The following is a 20,923-nucleotide window of genomic DNA, read 5'->3' as shown; positions in this document are numbered from 1 at the left end:
CTGCAACGGCCGAGAGGAGGGTAGCAAACCATGGCTTGTGTTTGAACCAAGACTCAAACCAGCCTTCACTGCTTTCATATTCCTTATGCCACTTCTCTAGATCTTTTTTTAGTTTGGCTAAGGAATCTCTGACTGCACCTGTCTTATCCACATAGAAACAGCACTCTTCTTTCAGGGCTGCGCATAGCCCACCTTCTTTTAAGAACAAGAGGTCCAGGCCCCTTCGGTTTTGTAAGACCACCTCTGACAAGGAGGTGAGGGATTGCTCCAGGTCTGATATTGACTGTCAGAGTTGTTCTAGGTCCGTTGACTGCCAGCCTCAGGGCTGTGAGCCCTTTTTCCCGAGTTACAAGGGCTGTGACCCCAGTGCCTGCCCCTGCTATCCCTAGAGAGAAGAGGGTCCCAATGGTCAGGGCGGTAACAACCTCCCTCTTGCTCTGGTGGGGGCCCGGCCTTTCTTCCCAATAAGAAAGGAGAGATTCATGAGAATGATACATTAGGCGAGGTAGAATGGCCACCAGCACACAAAACTCACTGTTAGCATTGAACACAGAGGTGGATAGGGCTGGAGTGAGGCCTGTCTTTGAACAGAGCCACCAGCCTGAGGAGGGTATAATCCACTTGTCCTGCTCTCACGTAGTGTTATTATAGGAGGAGCATAACTGGCTCTGGGCCGCCGGGACTGTGCCTACACACATACCAGCGACTGAAACCTGAGCGATCATAAGCCCCCACGGTTTCCCGTCCCAGTAAGTGGGATGGGAGTTGCTGATAGTGTAGGAGCCATTTATCCCGATTGCCTCATAGAAGAGGGGTGAACCTGAGCAGCAGCGCCAACAGGGATCGGTGAGGGAGGGAGTGGTATGGTTAGGAGTCTACTACTGCCTGCACCATTTCCCACATGGGATTATCTAACCCAGAGGGAGCGTGCTGGGCCCATAACCCAGAGGTCGATGGACCCGGTCCTCTTATGGGTTCTGGGGTAAACGACATTTTCTCATCCTTTTGGCCCAGGCCCTTGTTCTGATTTGAAGGTTTCTGGGGAGTTATAACCTGGTTGGGACCTATGGCGGTGTTGGGAGCTGGCGTGGGAACTGACACGGTTAATTTAATGGTGAGGGTTGAGCCTTCTTCTTCATGTCCCCAAGATTAATAGTACTTTATCCCCCATGTTAGCCCGTTTATCCATCGTGATACCTCAGTCTTTTTGCCCATCTCGGTGAATTGAACTCTTTCCCAATCCTGGTCCCTTCTGTCACAAGCCTTGTCCCCAGGCATGTGATGAGGGATGCCCTGGTTGACATAAGAAAATTTGACAGCATCCCCCTTTGTAACTGGACATTTCTGACCCCCATCGTTCGAGGTTACACAGTCCAATCTGGCACACCAGAAGGGCCCCCACCCACATGACTCTCCTTTACCTGCTTCCGGGCAGGCATAAAATCCCTGGGCGCTAGCCAGAGGGACGTAGGGCCCCAGCCCCCAAAGGGTCCGGTAACCTTGGTTGATCCGTCGAAGGCAGAAAAACAGGTCAGGCCACCAGGTTCCGAGTGGTGCCCTGTGTTCTGTGGTACTGATGACCTCCCCAGTTGCACTGTTGACCAGCATCCAGGTCAGGCCCCATGGCTGAGGGGGGCTGGTCACAGATGTGGTTCCCTTGAAGGTCCATACTAAGGCACTTATCAGCAGGATCCCCTTCATCTTCGACTTAGGTGTAGCTTCAGGGGATTGGCAGGATGCTGCTGCACCTTCCACTCCTCCTTGCGGGCCCCTGGATCCTTATGAAGCAGGACCTTCCAAACGTGGGTGCAGTGCACCCATGGAGTGATACCATCAACCTTGAGAGCAGTAGGGGTGGTAAACAATACAATGTAAGGTCCCTTCCACCTGGGCTCGAGAGTCCTCACTTGGTGTCGTTTGACCCATACCCTATCCCCTGGGACCATGCCATGTTCCGGGCTCGGAATTTTCCTGCCCTCGTAATATGCTCTGATCAGGGGCCAGATTTCCTGCTGCACTTTAGCAAGAGCTTGCAACACATTCAGATAGTCAGGGGCCGAGTCCTCTGCACCGGGAAGCTGCATTCGCCGAATTATGGGTGGAGGGGCCCTATACATTATCTCAAATGGAGTTAAACCATGTATATAGGGGGAATTCTGAGCGCGGAAGATGGCGAAGGGAAGGAGGGTCACCCAGTCCCTGCCAGTCTCCAATACCAATTTAGAAAGAGTCTCCTTCAGGGTCCGATTCATTCTTTCTACCTGCCCAGAGCTTTGTGGGTTATAAGCACAATGTAACTTCCAATCTACTCCCAAAGCTAGGGCTAGTCCTTGAAGGATTTTGCTAATGAAAGCCGGGCCATTATCGGAACCTATGGCTTCAGGGATCCCATACCTGGGGATGATTTCCTCAATTAATCCTTTTGCTACTACCTGGCTAGTCTCGTGCTTGGTTGGAAAAGCCTCCACCCACCCAGAGAAGGTATCTACCATAACCAGCAAATACTTATATCCATACTTCCCTGGTTTTACTTCGGTGAAGTCTATTTCCCAACACCTCCCCGGAGCCCTCCCCCTTTCCCCGGTACCTGCCGGGTGCAACCCTCTTGGGGCTGGTCTTAGCATTGCACAGCTACTGCATTTCTTCATGATCTGACAAGCTGCCTCATTCTGGTGGGGAAACACCAACTGCGCAGACTGGAAAAGGCTGAGCAGCTTTTTCCAGCCTAGATGGGTGGACTTATGCAGATTAGCAAGCATGTACTGTCCTAATACTTCTGGCAGGATCAATCTACCTTCTTGGTCTCTACTCCAATTTCCCTCCCCAGACACTTCTCCCGATACTTGTTTCCTAATCCACTCAAGATCCTGGGGGGAATACTCAGGTTTGGGTGGCAGGGTGGGCAGTTCAGGTATGGGTATTTCGAGGGCTGCAAGTACAAGGGAGTCCGAGAGGGCTGCCCTCTTAGCTTCTGCATCAGCATGGTTGTTGCCGGTGGCCTCAGGTGTCTTCTTTGATTGGTGGCCCGGTACATGTATAACTGCTACTGCTTTGGGTTTTTCGATAGCGGCTAGTAGTCTTTGGACTTCTTGCAGATTCCTCAGTCCCTTCCCTTCCGCAGAACAGAATCCTCTTTCTCGGTAGATGGCACCGTGGACATGGACAGTGCCAAAGGCATACCTGCTATCTGTGTAGATGTTGGCCCGCTTGCCTTCTGCTCTTTCCAGGGCCTCAGCGAGAGCAATAAGTTCCGCCTTCTGTGCTGAGGTGCCAGGGGGCAGAGCTGCGCTCCAGACAACTCCCCCTTCGTGGGTTACACTGCTGCCCCTGCTCTCCTGACCCCTTCCTGCACAAAGCTGCTCCCATCCGTATACCAATTTAGCTCACAGTTTGGTAACGGTGTGTCTTTCAGGTCTGGTTGCACCTGGATAATTTCGGAAAGGATGTCTCTACAATCGTGGATGGGGGTTGACAGATCTGGATCCAGCAGAAGGGTGGCAGGATTTAGGGTCACCGGGTCAGAGAAGGCAATTCGTGGAGAATCTAGTAGGAGCCCTTGGTAGTGGGTGAGTCTTGCATTCGTCATCCATTTTCCTGGAGGATGCCTGAGGATCCCCTTTACCGTATGTGGGGCTGTTACTCTCAGGTTCTGGCCAAAAGTCAGCTTATCTGCCTCTTTCACTAGTATAGCGATGGCTGCTAGGATACGCAGACAAGGTGGCCAACCGGAGGCCACTGGGTCTAGCCGCTTGGACAAATAGACCACAGGTGGGCCCAGCTGCTGAGCCAGGACTCCTTTAGCCACTCCTTTTCTTTCATCAACAAACAGGATGAAGGGTTTTTCCGGGTCTGGCAGAGATAGGGCCGGGGCTTGGAGGAGGGCTTCTTTCAGTCTATCAAAGGCCTCCTGTTGTTCCTCATCCCATTGCCAGCCTGGCCCTTCTCTGGTCGCCTCATATAGTGGTCGGGCTATTTCTGCGTACCCTGGAATCCAGAGGCTGCAAAACCCGGCTGAGCCAAGAAATTCCCTCACTCCCCGGGGTGAAGAAGGGACGGGGATAGCCAGGATAGTCTGTTTCATGGCCTGCATTAGCCATCTGGCTCCATTAGATATTTTGTACCCCAGGTAGACCACTGACCTCTGACAGATGTGGGCTTTCTTGGCGCTGGCTCGATATCCCAGTTCGCCTAGTTCAGCCAGCAAGTTCCCCGTGGCTTCTCTGCACTCCTCATGGGTTTCTGTGGCCAGCAACAGGTCATCCACATACTGCAGCAGTGTCACGCGGGGGTGGCTCCTGCGAAAGGGCTCTAGGTCCTGGCTTAGGGCTTCATTGAATAAGGTGGGAGAATTCTTGAAGCCCTGTGGCAGTCTAGTCCAGGTAAGCTGCCCTTTTCTTCCTCCCCCTGGCCTGGCTCTTGCCACTCAAAGGCAAACAAAGGCTGACTAACTTCAGAGAGTGGGATACTGAAGAAGGCATCTTTCAGGTCCAGAGTAGTATACCACACATGTGAGGGTGGCAGGTGGCTGAGTAGGGTGTAAGGGTTGGGCACTGTAGAGTGGATGTCTTCTACCCTCTCATTGACTTTTCACAAGTCCTGCACCGGCCTGTAATCTCCACTGCCAGGCTTCCTTACCGGGAGCAGGGGCGTATTCCATGCAGATCGGCAGGTTTTAAGGATTCCTGTCTCCAACAGTCTGTGGATATGGGGTGCTATCCCCTTCCTAGCCTCTTCCAGCATTGGATACTGCCAGACCCGGATGGGTAGGGCCGTGGCTTTGAGTTGAACAACAACCGGGGGTAGATGTTTGGTGAGACCAATTCCTCCGGTTTCGGCCCATGCGGAAGGGAACCCCTGCAACCAAGAGTCCATTTCTCCCTGGCCCTCCTTTTCTAGATACACCTGAAACAGACGATGTTCATCGGCCAGGGACAGAGTCAATACATGCACTGGTCATAGGGGCACCCGTGATCTTTGTCCATGATCTTTATCCCTTCGGGTTCAAAATGAATGCGTGCCCCGACCTTGGTTAGTAAGTCTCTGCCTAACAACGGTGTGGGGCTCTCAGGTATGACCAGAAACGAGTGAGAGACCTGATGCCTTCTAGGTCCACTTTTCTGTTAGTGGTCCAGGCACATCTCTTGGACCCTGTTGCTCCCTGGACTATACTTGTGCTCCCTGGGCTATACTTGTGCGTCCTGGGTTCAGGGGACTGTGGGCCTGGTTGAGGACTGAATATTGTGCCCCAGTATCTACCATGAATCCAATGGGAGTCCCCTCCACGCGCAGGGTTACCCAGGACTCAGGGAGGGGTGCCGAGCCCCATCCCCCTCAATCCTCCTCTCCTAGGTGCAGGGTCTTAACGGGGTTCCCTCCTCCTTGCTCCCTCCTTTTGGGGGCACTCCCTCTTCCAATGTCCATATCTCTTATACAGGGCGCATTGATCTCGTCCTAGTCGGGATTGGCGGGGTCCTGTTCCTCGAGGTGGCCTAGGGCCCTCCTTCACCCTGGCCAGGAATATCCTGGCCATCTCCTCCCTCTGATTCTTGTTCTCCCTCTTCTGAAATTCTCTGTCTTCTTTCCTATTTTTCTCCTGCATTACCCATTTCTCTTTCTTCAGCATTTCCTCTCTATCTTCCGGAGTTTCCCTAGCATTGAAGACCTTCTCTGCCTGCTGCAGCATTTCCCAATAGAGATCTCCCCCAGATCCTCCCACTTGTGGAGTTTCCTCCGGATATCGGGGGCTGCCTGGTCGATGAATGAGAGGACTACAGCTAATCTATGCTCCTCTGCTTCTGGGTTTATGGGGGTATATTGCCTGTAAGCGTCAAACAGCCTTTCCAGATACGCGGCTGGGCTTTCCATTTCTCACTGAACAATAGTGTTTACCTTAGCCAGGTTAGTGGGCTGTCTAGAGGCCGCCTGGAGACCGGTCATCAGAGTCTAGCGATAGACCCGGAGATGCTCCCTACCTTCTGCAGTCCCGAAGTCCCAATCTGGGCGCGTAAGTGGGAACGCCTCGTCGATGATGGGCTGGAGGGTAGTGGGTCTTCCATTCTCTCCAAGGACATTTTTCCTGGCCTCATTGAGGATACGCTCTCGCTCTTCCATCGTGAAGAGGGTGCGGAGCAATTGCTGGCAGTCGTCCCATGTGGGACAATGGGTAAACATAATGGACTCCACCAGACCTATAAGACACTTGGGGTCCTCCGAGAAGGGAGGGTTCTGAGTCCTCCAATTATAGAGGTCACTAGATGAGAAGGGCCAGTACTGATATTGTTGAGCTATGCCTGCACCGATGGCACACACAGGCAGAACCGGCACTGCTCCTTCTGAGGTGGAGGAGGGGGCCTCCCCTTCTTGTTCCCTGGCCCCCCGAGGCCTTAACTGCATTCCTCTCACTCTTCCTGGCCTCCTGCCTTCTCTTGCTGAAGAGTCTGGAGAAGCTGTGGCCACCTGATCCCCACTAGGCTCTCCAACTTCATTTTCTACCCCCTCGGCAGCTTCACCCCCTCCCTCCCATGGAGCCGCATATGGGGGTGGTCATTCAACCGACAGAGGGGGGTAGAGGGGAGAACTGTCAGGGAGAACAGGCGGCGCACTCGGGTGCACAGGGTTTCTGGCCCTGCGATCAGTGGGCTTTAATTCTTTCTGGACGACTAGGACGGAGGTCTTTAGTGGGTCGGTGTGAGGTTTCCCCACCAAAAAGGGCTCCAGCCAGGAAGGAGGTTTCTCAACCAGATTTTCCCAGACAAGGATATAGGGAAATTGATCAGGGTGGCCCTCAGGGTCTGTCTGGGAAATAATGGCCTTGACTTTGCCAATAAAGTCCAGGGAAAGAAACCCCTGGGTCGGCCAGCCTACTCCAAAGGAAGGCCACTCAGCCGAGCAAAAGGTGTCGAGCTGCCCTTTCTTGATGCCAACGCCCATATTTAAGGCCCGTTCCTGACTTTCGGAAAATGGGAAAGGATCAGACCTTTAGGAGTAGCCTGAGTTTGGCCCATAGTAAAAAATACGAGGAAGACAAAGGCGAAAGATAGAGATGCCACTCTAACAAGATGACTGGTGTGTGTCCTTGTGAACGGGTGCCTGTTGTTGCACAGTTTTTCTTCTGCGGGGGACGTGAATTTATCTGGGATTCGCGGCTGTGACCCCCTTATCCTGTTACGGGAGTCTTCTAGCAGCAGGCACCCTAATGGCTCTTAATTGCCCGACCCGTGCCCGCGGGGAATGATTTAGTGGCAGAAAGGAGGAACGGAAAGAACAGGAGAACCTTAGAACAGGAAAACTTAAAATGAAAAATGCAGAAAGAAATATAGACCGAAACCAAAACACAATAAAACAATCAATGATAACAGTAAGCACACACACCACATCTGATCGCACTCGCTCGGACCGGTCCTTCTCTCACTCTGGTGCACACCACACTCACCACTTTCAGGATCCTCAAAAACTCTCGTGATTCTCCCGAAAGGCGTCCTCTCGGACTGCCTCAGGGTGACGAGCTCGATTTCTTCCTCCTCGGGTGCCAGGTTCCTGCCAATCGGACTTGCCTTCCTAAGGCTGAGTCACTCGGACCCTAGGGCCAGGATTGGTTACCTGGACTTCGCCCAGGGTCACTAACCTGGGGGCCGGGACCACCAACCCGGACTTCCTCACTCGGGATCACTAACCTGAGACCATACACGGGATGGCAACTCCCGCTTTATAATGGATTTATGCAGACACGAGGGGGCGACCCTCGAATTACACTGCCCCATCCGGACAATTAGACCTTGCCTCCAGTCGTCCTTTGTTCTCAGGGAAGCCGCTTGGATCCCGGATGAGCCCCCAAATGTTAGAGTCCAGGACTCCGGGGTTTCCCCAGAGAACAAGCCACACGGACACAGAGATGTAAATCCAAGCAAAGTCTTTATTCAGCCAGCAAGCTGAGGCCGACAGCACCTCCCCTGACACGCAGGCTGAGTCCGAGCTGCCGACCCCCAGGCAACTTTAGGTATTGCTTATATAGGATTTTCACAGCCGTTACACTGAAGCCCGCGCATTTCTACAACCAATAATTTTAAAGCACATTCTATATTGTAACCAATGGGAAACATTATAACCTTTTAGGGAACACGCCAGTTGCCTGACTGCTCCAACTGTTATCTCTTGCTTACCCAAGCATGTCCACCTGACTTATCAGGGATCACGTCCCCAGGCTGTTGCCCACTTCTAGTTATCTCACTTAAAGCAGGTGCATTTCTAAGCTTAGCCTCGGGTAGTTTATACAAAAACTGGGTGGGCTGACTCTCGATGCTCTCTGCCCTCCTTTACATGAGAGGCTAGGGTCTGCCTCTCTTGGTCAGGACGGGCTCTCCTAGGTGGAGTGGCACCAAGCCCAGACTCCACATGCATCCTGCTGAGTCTCTCCTGCCATGGAGCTGAAACTGGGCCTACGGCCTTGATGCTGGCCACCCGGTCTGCGGGAGCCATGCTGCCCTGGGCCTGCGTGGGTGCCTCTGAGACAGGGACCACGGGTATAGTCAGAGTAGGGTGAGGGCCTCTGGAAAAAGCAAGGCAGAATATTTGCAGTCAGAGCAATGTAACTACATGCAAGGAAACCCCCTACCAACATTCTGTGTTAAACATGCAGCTCTAGACTCATTCTTCAGTGAGATCAGATGATATTCCCCAGGTAAAGGAAAGTAGCCCATGTTTTTATCATGCTAACCATTTGTAATCATGTGTAAGATTCACCTTAGCATGCTAAAAGGTCCAGGCCTCTGTGCTTTCCTCTTTGAGATCTAATAAAGTGATTTTGCAAACTAGGCAATTAATTTAGCATGCAGACCCAGCTGTAAACAACACAGTAAAAGGCAGGAAGGATTCCACCTTAAAGATAAGATTGCATTTTAACACCCAAGAAGTTAAGAAGTAAGATTCTTAACTTACTCTTCAGCAAACAATACCTCAGCCCACCTTGAGGGCTGGGCAGGCGGCCTTGTTTGACAGGCTCCCAGACCAAGACATTAGTATCTCAGGAAGAAATAATCACAGCAGAAAATTGCTTGTGTTAATTCAATTCTAAATATTCAGGGACCACTTAATAAGTCCACACCCCTAACTTTTTTTCACATTCCCCAAAATCCTCAACTGTGGATAAAACCCCTAACAACAACACCAGGAACTCTCTTGTCCCCTCCTGGCATGAGCCGGGAGCTCTGTCCTCTCGCTGTATCTCTCAAAAGTCTCTTCCTGGCTCTCCTACCTTGGGTGTTTGTGAAATTCATTCTTCGGCTCTGCAAACAAGAGCCCCGGCCTCACCTTGCTGGGGCCACCCTGTCCTGGTGTCAGCTGTGGGCCAGCTCCCTCAGCTCTGGGCCTGCACACATGTCATGACGTGTTTGTGTGCCCTAGTTCTGGCCGTCAGGTGCACACCCACCATTTTCCTGCCTAGCTGTTCCCTACACACAGTTATTCCCCAATTCTTCACTCTGAAAAATCCCAAGCATGCAGACAAGTGGAGACCATTGTACAGAGAGCTCCTGTAGACAGCCACCGAGACTCTCCACGGCCCTCGTTCTGTTCTGCGTCCGGTATCAGGCACGCCCATCCACGCTCGGTGCCTGGTGATCTTGAGAGTGGTGGTAGCCAGCGACCAGCACGGGTGCTGCAGTTTCAGCAACGCTTCCAAACTCTCCACTGCCCCGTCGGCGCTCCACAGTCCAGACTGAGTCCACCCACCCCCTTCACTGCCCCGGGCCCACTCTGAACACTTGGCACCAGTCCACAAGCCTTCCAGGGAACTGTCCACGCCTCAGGCCCCACTTTGGCCCCCAGCCTTGCCTCCGGGGCTCAGTGAGAGCAGCTCTGGGCATACCTTTAGCAACACAGTGCTCACAGCAGTTGGTGGTGATGGAGCTCAGACTGGAGAACCTGAGTGGCAGTGGGAACTCCTTCTGCTTCACTCTGCTAGGATGGGGCAGGAGGGACACACACCAACAGAGGCTTGGGCGGCGGAGCCCCGTCCTCTGCAGGCTGCAGAATGCCCCGCAGATGTCCCCTACTGCAGGTCTCCTGTCTGCCGTGTGGAACGGCAGTTCCTGGGAGGGCATCCGAGCGCTCAGAAGTCACTGTGCACCTGAAGGGATGCGGTTTGCAGGAAGGAGCCTGCTTGCTCATTGGTGGGATGGCACAGAGATGCCTCCCTACAGAAATCGGAGCAGGCCACTCGGCGGTCTTAGTTGAATGATGCGTCCTTGAAGTCAGACAAGAGCTTCACGTGTGCAACGAAGCCCACTCCCTGCTCTTCTTCTCATCCATCTGGTCAATGTCTATACACCTGTTTGATGTGCTACCCCTGAACAGATAAGCAGCCAGGACAAACGCCCTGATAAGTTTGTCTGATAGCGAGCCCTAGGAGACACTTTATAAAAGTCCTACACCTAGTTTTCCACCACAATGTGCGTGATCGCGGACCTCTCACCCCAGGCACTGTGCATGTCTTCCCTGTTTGCGTGGGTCAGGCAAGGCCCCAGTCCCCAGGGACCACACCTGACCGGCTACAGCAGGTGTGGCCGGATGGGTCAGGTAGAGATGCTGGTCTGACCTGCCGGTTTGAGCAACTGGATCTGAACTATCAGGTTTCCCCTGGGCACATTTTCTGCAACAAAAAAGGACTCATATTTTATTGCTTGTGGCCTCCTGAAAATTGTGAACTTACACTGTGTCAGTGTAATGCTTCATGACTGGCCTTTTGTTAATCAAGGTCAGAGGAATGTGGCACGCAAAGATTTAGACCCAATGTCACATCGTGTTTGAAAAGCCAATGTCCTGAAGAGAGGTGTGGGGCCTCGCTCGCACTGTGGGACAGACAGGGGCAGCTGCAGAGCCCAGGCCCCAGCTCCTGAGGCCCTGCCCGCAGGGAACCAACCCGACTTGGCGGGAGTACCTTTTGGCCCCAAGATACGATCACACGAGTGCCTGCTGGTACTGCTGGGGAGTGAGAGGGGGCCATGAGCCACGTGCACGCAAGAGAGCTCCTGTCCACTTGTGGAGCCCAGGATGGCATTTGCCCGTGTTGAATGCTGCTCTCAGGTGCCCTGTGGGAGGGCTCGAGAGTGCCGCCTTCCCAGCTGCCGTCCTATGGGATGGGCCAGCAGGGGAGCTTGTGGTCAGGGTTTCCAGGGTCCCGCCAGGTGCTAAAGACTCCTGCCTGCTCCCTTCAGGAAGGCCAGTGATTAGGGCTGCTGGCGGGGAGGACTGGAACCAGCTCAGTGACTGGCTCAGGGTGGTACTGGGTGTGGCCTTACCAGTCTGGGCCGTAGGCCCCTCTTCAGTGAGAGCAAGGGCTCTCCCACCTGCCTTCCCCAGGCTCCGTCGTGCCTCCCAGCCCGCAGCCTCAGCACACCCACATGGCCCCACTGCCAGCAGAATCGGCTGTCATCGTGGAGAAGGCCCACCTGGGAGCCGGGCTGTGGTGGAAGGCAGAAGAAGGCTGCTCTGTCAGAATGGGGTGGGGAGCACCCAGGGCACCCAGGCAGCCCCGCTCAGCCCTCGGGGTTCCACATGGGAGGCATGAAGGCTGGCATGGTGTGCACAGGGTAAACACCTCTTTCTTACTGTATTTTAAAAATTGCAACAGATGACTCTGGATGAGATTTATTGTTGTTACATGGGGGGAATGCATTCCACAAACTATGTCGGAAACATGAAAGTGTTTTATAAAAGGCAACTTTTCCCACTGCAGATGTAACTGACATGGAACACGGTTAAGGCTGACAGTGTGCGTGACTGGTGTGGACTGTGAGACGGTCACCCATCCCTCACATTGGCACTCTTTCTTTTCTTGTGATGAGAACTGTTAAGATCTACTCCATCAGCAGCTTCCCACCATGCTAAGGTGCCCTTGCCCAGCCTCTGTGGGAGGCGGAGTGCTCACTGTGGTCCGGGGAAAACACAGCGGGACAGGATGCCAGCGCCTCCTGGACTCCGGGCCAAGCCGCACCCTCAGCACCACCGGGACTAATGAGAACCCACGGGCTCCAGGTGGGGAGATGGGTGCTGGCAACCGTACCTACCACGTGGACGTGATCTGGGTACAGAGCAGAGGCAGGATATGAGCAAGGGCTACAGAAAAGCCTGCGCTGACTTGAAAAGACTATGAGTAGAAATATGGATGTTAAAAGGCGGCTCTGGTGAGAGCACAGAGCACAGGAGGGGAGGGGAGGCGAGGGGAGATAAAAGGTCAGGACCACCTCCTTGTTCTGGCAGCTGAGGCCACCTCCCCCATCTGGGGGGCTGGGCCTGTCAGCCCCTTTGAGCCATTGGTGTCACCCCGAGAGGAACCCACCCGGACTAAGGTGCCCATGCTCACACTTGTGGTTTCATCTGGCAAACGGTTTGAGGTCTTAGACCCGGAGCATCTCACCCAAGCCTCACACTGCAGTGGGTCGGAGCCCAGAGCCCTGGCATGGAGCTGGGCGTGGCGGGGCCATCGGTCAGTGGGCTTGGTCATGGCACCTAGCGTCTAAACCAGAGAGGGGTACTTTCAAGGCTAAGGTCTATGCCATGTACCCACTGGCCTTCAGGCTGCTTGGGGCTGCTGATGCTTCTGGCCTCTCCTGTTCAGAGTGGAACATCTATCTGCCTGTCTTCTTGCTGTATATTTTGGAAGCAAACAACTGGTCTGATTTTACAGGTTCACAGATAGGGGAGAACTTTGTCCAGGATGAAATGGACCCTAAGCTGTAGCCATAACTGTTGTGGGTGACTTAGATGATGAGAATTAGGACTTTGAGTTGATGCTTGAAATCGGAAGACATTGTGATGGGGTGAATGAACTTTGCTTGTGGGAAGAACACGGGTTTTGGACGGTCGGGGGTGGGAAACAGTATAAGTTAAATTATGTCCCTTGGGAAACAATACATTGGAAGTCTAATTCCCCAGACCTGAGCATGTGACCACGTTTGGAGACAGGGTCTTTCAGAGCAATCCGGTTAAAACAAGGTCCTTAGGGTGGGCACTAATCAGATTTGAGTGCCAGCCTTGTATGAAGGGGAAACGTGGACACAGAGGCGGATAGGCATAGAGGGGAGTGATGTGAGGACGCAGGCAGAAGACGGCCACTGACAAGCCCAGGAATGGCAGGGGCAGCTCCTGCACCCTCAGAGGGGCTCCAGCCTGCAGACACCCTGACCTGAGACATGCATCTCAAGCAGTGAGCCTCTGAACTCCTACTGTGAGCCACCCCCATGGCACCGTGCCACGGCAGCCCTGGAGAACAACTCTCGCCCTGACATTGAGCACAGCCCTCCTGGTCTCGAGTTTTGTGTGAAGGCGACTTTCAGGGCTGTGCGCCGTTTCAGCGGAGAGGAGCGCCCTTACCCTGGGTCGTGATCTCTACAGATGCTCTGTGGTTCTGAGACGGGACAGCTGCATGCACCTGCCACTGTGTGCCCAGCACCCTGGGGAAGAGCCAGCCTGGCTCTCAGGCTGAACAGACGCCACAGTGATGAGTGGGCTCAAAAAGGATGTCCAGACACAGCTTCACACATTATCTGACTGACAGGGAAAATAAATGAGTCTGTCTCATTTGTGAGTGTTAGTTCAGGTGTTAGTTGTAAAGAAGGGAGAGAATTATCGTAGCTTTTGCAAGATAGGTGACGATGAGATACATGAGTGGCTATAAATGTTAACAAGGCTAAGTGAAACAATTTTACTTCCTTTATGTCATCACGTTACTTAAGAATATCCCATCACAGATGAACTGTCTTCCCAAGCAATGCGAGTTAGGGAGACAATGGTTATTTCCTAGATAGAAAGCAGCTGCCCTGAGCGCTGACTTACCCATGCGCAGATGAGCTCAGGCTGGCGGCTGGTGGCTGTGGGCAAAAATGAAAATTAATAGAATGCAAAACGAAGAACCTGCTGATGTTGAGGTTATTTTTCAGACATTCAAGTCCATTATTGGTCAGCGTCAATCAGTGATGAAACGGGGCAGGCTCTTAAGCAGGCAGCAGTTTCCCTCCCCAACCACACCCCGTGTGCTCAGGTGTTTGCTCCCGCAGACCCCTGGCTGCCGGGCCAGCGGTCGGGGTGCACTTCCATGCCTTCCAAAGCAGTGTCGCCCAGAGGTCCTCTCTGGTGAAGAGTTTGCTCACATCTCTTTCCCATTTACAGAACTGGGTTGTTTCTCCTTACTGAGTTTTGTGAGTCCTTTATATATTCCGGTTACAAGAATGTGGTTTGCAAATATTTATCCCAGTCTGTGGCTTATATCTTTATTTTTGTAGTGCTGACTTTTGAAAAGCACATGTTTCTAATTTTGATAAGGTTCAAATTTTCATTTTTCTTCTTTAATAAGGTTTTTGGTGTATTAAAGAAAACTGCCTAACTCTAGATCACAAAGACTTTGTTTTCTTCCTAAAGTATTACAGTTTAGCTCTTAAACTTACGACTATGGTTGATTTTGAGTGATTTTTTGTGTGTGGTGTGAAACGGGGCATGAAGTGTGTTTGTAATATGGCTATCCAATTGTTCCAGCCCAATATATTGAAAATACTATTGTTCTCCCATTAAACTGCCTTGGTACCTTTGTTTAAAACTCACTGGCCAGAAATGTAAAGGCTTTATTTCTGGAGTTTCTATTCTGTTCTATGAATCTATATGTCTGTCTTTATGTCAGAACCTGTCTTGAATCATGTAATTTAAGTGTAAGTTTTGAGGTCAGATTGTGTGAATCCTCCAATCTGGTTCTTTTTGTTCTAAACTATTTTGGCCACTAAGTTCTCTGAATTTCCATATAGCTTTTAGGATCAGCTTGCTGTTTTTTTAAAGAAAAATGTTTGTGGGAATTCAACAGGGACCATGGTAAGTCTGTGGATCAGTTTGGGGATAATTTTTTATCATGATAATACTGAATGCCCCAATCCATGAATATTTTATGTCTTTCCATTTACATTTGGATTGTGTTTAAGGCAATAGCTTATAGCTTTAGGTGTACAGTTTTACACTTGTTTTATTATTTTTTGATGCTATTGAGAATGGAAGTTTTCTAATACCATTTTCAGATTCTTCATTGCTAGTGTACAGAAATAAAATTGGTTTTTATACTAAGTTGTACTCTACCATATTTCTTATTTCTACCAGCTTTTTGCAGATTTGTTAGAAGCATGTTTCCTGCAAATAAATAAAATTTTAACTTCAAATATACATGACTTTAATTTATATTTCCTGCTTTCTTGCACTGGCTGGAACTTTAGCTAGATACTGAGTAGAAGTCTGGAGTGGACACTGTTGCCTCTGTCCCAGTCTTGAGAGGAAAGCACTCAGTATGAATTAAACATGAGTTAGGTATAAATTTCATGGGTGCCCTTTACAGGATTGAGGGTACTTCTGGGGGATTTCTAGGCTGTGAAATTTCTCATCATTAACAGATATTATTATGTCAAATGCTTTTCCTGACTCATGTGTTCATATTTATTTTCCTTTATTCTATTGATGTGTTCATTACTTCATTTTCAGATACTAAACTAACCTTACATTCCTGGCATAACCCTCAGTCCGGGCACATGGTCATGCATATATATAGTGACTGCATTTGATTTGCCGATATTTTGCCAGTGACATTGCCTCTGTGTTCATGAGTGACGCTGGCTTATGAGAGTTTTCTTTCTTGGTGACATTGTCTGGCTTTGGGCTTCAGAAAGCGAGTTGGGAAATATTACCTTCTCCTCTATTTTCTGAAAATCTTGGTGCGTGCTTGGTATTTTTTCCTAAAATAATGGTTGGAATTCACCAATGAAGTCATCAGGACCTGAGATTTTCTTTGTGAAAAATTTTAACTTAGTTTGATATCTTCATTTGTTATAAGTCAAACCAAACTTTCTGTTTCTTCTTGAATCAGTTTTAGAACAATAAATCCCTTTCTTAAGTAATAAAGCATATTTCAACCTTGGAACACTTATAATTAAGTCTAGAAAAGTTTGAGAGACCCAAACCCATAATGTTACTATTTTTATACTACAAAGTCAACTGTGCATTTAGTATTTTATGTTCTCAAATATGGAAGGGAATTTGACCTCTGGGATAGGAAAGATAAAGGTTCATCTCTCAGTCTTAAAGATCTGCCCGCACTTAGGAAGTGAGCTTGGCCTTGTTATCTCCGGTAACCAAATGGAAATAATAAAGCTGTGCCTGGGAGAATCATTAGTGGGGTTTCAATGACAAGTGTCTGTCAGGGGAGCAGCCACATGATGAGCTGGCAGCAGGTAACCAGGGGACTATCCCAGGAATCCAAACATAGGATCACCCTGCTTTTAATGACAGCAAAGAAAAAGCTGTGGCTGCCTGATTATGGCTTGGAGTGAGGGTCAGTGTGCCCCAGCACGGAGTGGGGCGGGCTGGAGGCAGGACAGTTTCCACTAAATCAAGGACAGATACATTTAGTATCTGCAGACTTCCGGAAGTGCCAGCAAGGAAGAAGACTGGCTGCCAGGGTCACTGTTCCTAAAAGTGGGTGTGTTGGCCCCCTTCCTGTTGCTCTTATTTCAAAGAGCTCTCTGGTAATGCTCCGCAGAGATCGCTATGAAATAAAACCCCTCCCAGAGAAAATGAAGCCTTTGTAACCTTCAGAAATCCGTATAGCCACAAACGGTGTTGAAAATCGCCCACCTGAACCCCTGGGGCAGTTGACCTCTGACCAGCAGAGATGGGTGGGCCTCAAAGGGGTCACCCTGATGGCGAGGTCAGCAGACACAGAATGATTACACAGAAGCCCCACAGTTAATTTTCTTTAAAAATCATTTTAAAAAGTCCCTCACTTTTCTTCCGTTCTCCACCCAACTTTGTTCCCATTTGAGGAGCGTCCCTGGGTATCACATAAATGCTTCACACCAAAGAGGCCATTCCAATAGCGTTCTTCCCTCGGTTCTTGGAGGCGCCTTGTCCCCCCTTCGGCTCTCACCCAGGCCCACCGGCGGCTCTCCGCTTACCTGTGGAGCCGGGGCATTCTCTGGGTACAGGGTGGGGGTGGAGCACGGTCTCGGGCACCGAGCCGGGGGCCGGAGCTCCTTGGACTTCTCTCTGCTGGGAGGGCAAGAGGCAGGAAAGCGCCAATCGGCGAGCACGAACCTGATCTGGGCAGTGAAAGAACAGGGCGTTGAAGGCTGCAAACACACGCGAGCGCCTTTGCAGCACGTCCTCCCATTTGCACCAGGCTGGCAGCCCCTAGGGGGTTGTTGGGTGGTCCCGGGCAGACTGCACAATGTAAGACACCCTGCAGGACCCTCCCGCGTCAAGGCCCGCTCCCACACCGACACCGAAACGCAAGCCCCAGGGGGTGCTTGGGCCTCATTTACACGAGAAAGGAGGCGCCCTGGGGCGCGCAGTGCCTACCACTCTGTAGTCATTTCTCCCCACAGCTCTCGGAAACTAACCCGGGGGGCCGTCCTTGATTATCAGGCAGGTCCAGGGTAATCATGTGAGACTTTGAAAGCAGACATGAAGGAGAGGAGGAAGTCGATTCCAAGCAGGAGGGCACCTGACCCTCACTCCTGACTTCCACCGAGGGGGCAGCGTGGCCGGCCACAGGACCAGCACCTTCTGGCAGCACTCCCCGCCAGGGCTGCAAGGAAGGCTGCCGGGACCCTGACCGCCGCCTCCTGAGTGCTAAACAGGGACCCAGCCGAACCCGCCCAGGCTCGTGCCCAGGGTGCTTTGAGACAGAGTCTTGTTTGGAGCCACTGAATTGTGGGAATTTGCCAAGTAGCAATGGAGAACTAATACAAGTCACCTGATGGGCATTAGCTGAGTGGAACTCATTTAAAAAAACTATCTTCACAGGTGTGGCCCAACTCCCCACTGATATTTTCAACCCATCTGGTCCATTTTAGTATGCACAGTCCAGTTAATGTTCCACAACAGATAAACAGTCCAGGGAAACACTCCCAGTAAATTGGTCTGCTGACTATTACTGGAGAAAGGCATTTTACAAAGCCCTACAGTTTTCCTCTAAAATGTGTACCTGCTGTTAACATCGCTTCACTCCACAGGCACTTACAGAGTGAACTTGTTTCGGTGCTGAAGTGTCACGTGACGTAAACATACTCCTTGATCTCTAGGAACTGAGATACTGCTGTGCCTAAAAACAAGGCTGCGTCTATTAGTCAGCTGCTGGGTTGTGAGGTTACCCTAGAAACATCTCCGCATTGAAAAAAGGCCATTGATGATTTACTGCCCATGGCATTTGGAGGGTTGGTAAACTGGCATTGTGTTGTATCCCACCTGTCACACAATTAATTCTTTCAATAAATACGGGTAACTCACTTTCCTGTTGGAGAACTAGACCAGAATGAAAATAAAAAATAATATTCCCAAAATGAGGAATAGGGTACATCCAAGTATGGTATAATTTATATTCATAAAAATCGTGTTTTTTTCTTTTAACTATGTTCACGATATATGGAGTTTTTAAAAAGGGTTTCTAAAAGTTGTACAGTATGATTATAATTTTATTTTTAAGACGATAACACACAGAAAAACGTTAAAAAGTAAGATCTGAAAGACCGTGAACACGCAGCTGCAGCTGGTGGCAGACAGAACGACGGCGATGCCCGTTCGTCTTCACGGTGGGAATTTTTCAGTTTCCCAACTTCCCTTGATGAATTTGCACTGATTAGGCAAATCGGAAAAAACAGGGTTTTTTTTCTGTTTGGTTTAGAGCGTAAGTTTACCATCCTGGTTCCAGTTAGGTTTCGATCATTCTTGCCAGAAAGGGATAAAAGAAGGAATGTGCTTAGATTCTATTTCAAAAAATTTTTTTAAGGTATTTCAAAGTGAGATTCAAAATGATTCAGGTACTGACCACAACACCGCCCTGCTCCCAGGGACACGCATCTACTAGGAAGCACAGCAGGCAGCGTGAAGGGGCGACGCCTCCCAGACGCCCCCGCACCCCGCGCGCCCGCGCCCAGAGCTGCAGGCGGCTCGGCCTCCCGGACCTGCCGGCACAAGGAGGACGAGGTCCCGACACCCAATCCTAGCGCCTGGCGGCTGCCGTGAACCACATCCTGGGCGCTTAGCCCCGCCCCGGGGGGGGGGGCGGATCCAGGGCGTGAAGATGACGTGAGAAAGCGAACGTCAGACAAGCACAAGGCGGACCCCACTTCCCGTGGGGGAAGGAGCACCGAGCGGCCCAGCCAGAGAGGGGAGCGCGGTGACTTCTCCAGGGAGGTGGGGCAAGCCCAGGGAGACCGCAGCCTTACCCGCAGGCCGAGGGGTTCAGGTTGGCGTCCCCGTGCTGCGGGGCGTCGGAATCCGCAAAATGAGAAGAGCTGGGCCCCCGGCGGAGGCTTTCCCTAATCCCCGTCGGCTGACCTTGGGGTCACGGCCCCGGTGTCCTCTGCATCCAGGGACAGGGTCCCCCAGGGGGAGGCTCTTCTCTCAACCCTCGTGTGGATAAAATGAGAGTTCCTGTGGCCAGGATTCTCACCTGGCCCTGGTTGACTAGCTCACTGCACACCTGTGGGCACTACATGGCTGTTGACTATAAAAAGAGCTCCACCCGTATTAAGAGAAAAAGAGAATCAACACAAATCAACAGCATCAGAAATGAGAACAGAATAATCACGACAGACTCCACAGAAATACAAAGAAATATTAAAGACTACTATGAAAACCTATATGCCAACAAGCTGGAAAACCTAGAAGAAATGGACTTCCTAGAAAAATACAACCTCCCAAGACTGACCAAGGAAGAAACACAAAAGTTAAACAAACCAATTACGAGCAAAGAAATTGAAACGGTAATCAAAAAACTACCCAAGAACAAAACCCCGGGGCCGGATGGATTTACCTCAGAATTTTATCAGACACACAGAGAAGACATAATACCCATTCTCCTTAAAGTGTTCCAAAAAATAGAAGAGGAGGGAATACTCCCAAACTCATTCTATGAAGCCAACATCACCCTAATACCAAAACCAGGCAAAGACCACACCAAAAAAGAAAATTACAGACCAATATCCCTGAAGAATGTAGATGCAAAAATACTCAATAAAATATTAGCAAACAGAATTCAACAGTATATCAAAAGGATCATACACCATGCCCAAGTGGGATTCATCCCAGGGATGCAAGGATGGTACAACATTTGAAAATCCATCAACATCATCCACCACATCAACAAAAAGAAAGACAAAAACCACATGACCATCTCCATAGATGCTGAAAAAGCATTTGACAAAATTCAACATCCATTCATGATAAAAACTCTCAGCAAAATGGGAATAGAGGGCAAGTACCTCAACATAATAAAGGCCATATATCATAAACCCACAGCCAACATCATACTGAACAGCGAGAAGCTGAAAGCATTTCCTCTGAGATCAGGAACCAGACAGGGATGCCCAATCTCCCCACTGTTATGTAACATAGTACTGGAGGTCCTAGCCACAGCAATCAGACAAAACAAAGAAATACAAGGAATCCAGATTGGTAAAGAAGAAGTTAAACTGTTACTATTTGCAGATGATATGATACTGTACATAAAAAACCCTAAAGACTCCACTCCAAAACTACTAGAACTGATATCGGAATACAGCAAAGTTGCAGGATACAAAATTAACACACAGAAATCTGTAGCTTTCCTATACACTAACAATGAACCAATAGAAAGAGAAATCAGGAAAACAATTCCATTCACAATTGCATCAAAAAGAATAAAATACCTAGGAATAAACCTAACCAAAGAAGTGAAAGACCTATACCCTGAAAACTACAAGTCACTCTTAAGAGAAATTAAAGGGGACACTAACAAATGGAAACTCATCCCATGCTCATGGCTAGGAAGAATATCGTCAAAATGGCCATCCTGCCCAAAGTAATATACAGATTTGATGCAATCCCTATCAAATTACCAGCAACATTCTTCAATGAACTG

General features: G+C 50.3%; 1 long non-coding RNA gene across 1 annotated transcript; it reads right to left on the bottom strand.

Moving 5' to 3' along the window:
* Positions 1-13,215: 13,215 nt before the first annotated feature.
* LOC140849177 (uncharacterized) lies at positions 13,216-19,038 on the bottom strand. Its single transcript, XR_012130825.1, has 3 exons — positions 18,848-19,038; positions 16,977-17,120; positions 13,216-13,865 (listed from the first exon to the last, which is right to left on the bottom strand). It is a non-coding gene; the product is annotated as an uncharacterized lncRNA (long non-coding RNA).
* Between the last annotated feature and the right edge of the window lie 1,885 nt (positions 19,039-20,923).

The sequence above is a fragment of the Manis javanica genome, chromosome 1 (assembly GCF_040802235.1).
Source record: "Manis javanica isolate MJ-LG chromosome 1, MJ_LKY, whole genome shotgun sequence".
In the NCBI taxonomy this organism is placed as follows: Eukaryota; Metazoa; Chordata; class Mammalia; order Pholidota; family Manidae; genus Manis; species Manis javanica.
The sequence above is the reverse complement of the archived record's forward strand: the minus strand, read 5'-3'. Positions and strand labels throughout refer to the sequence as shown.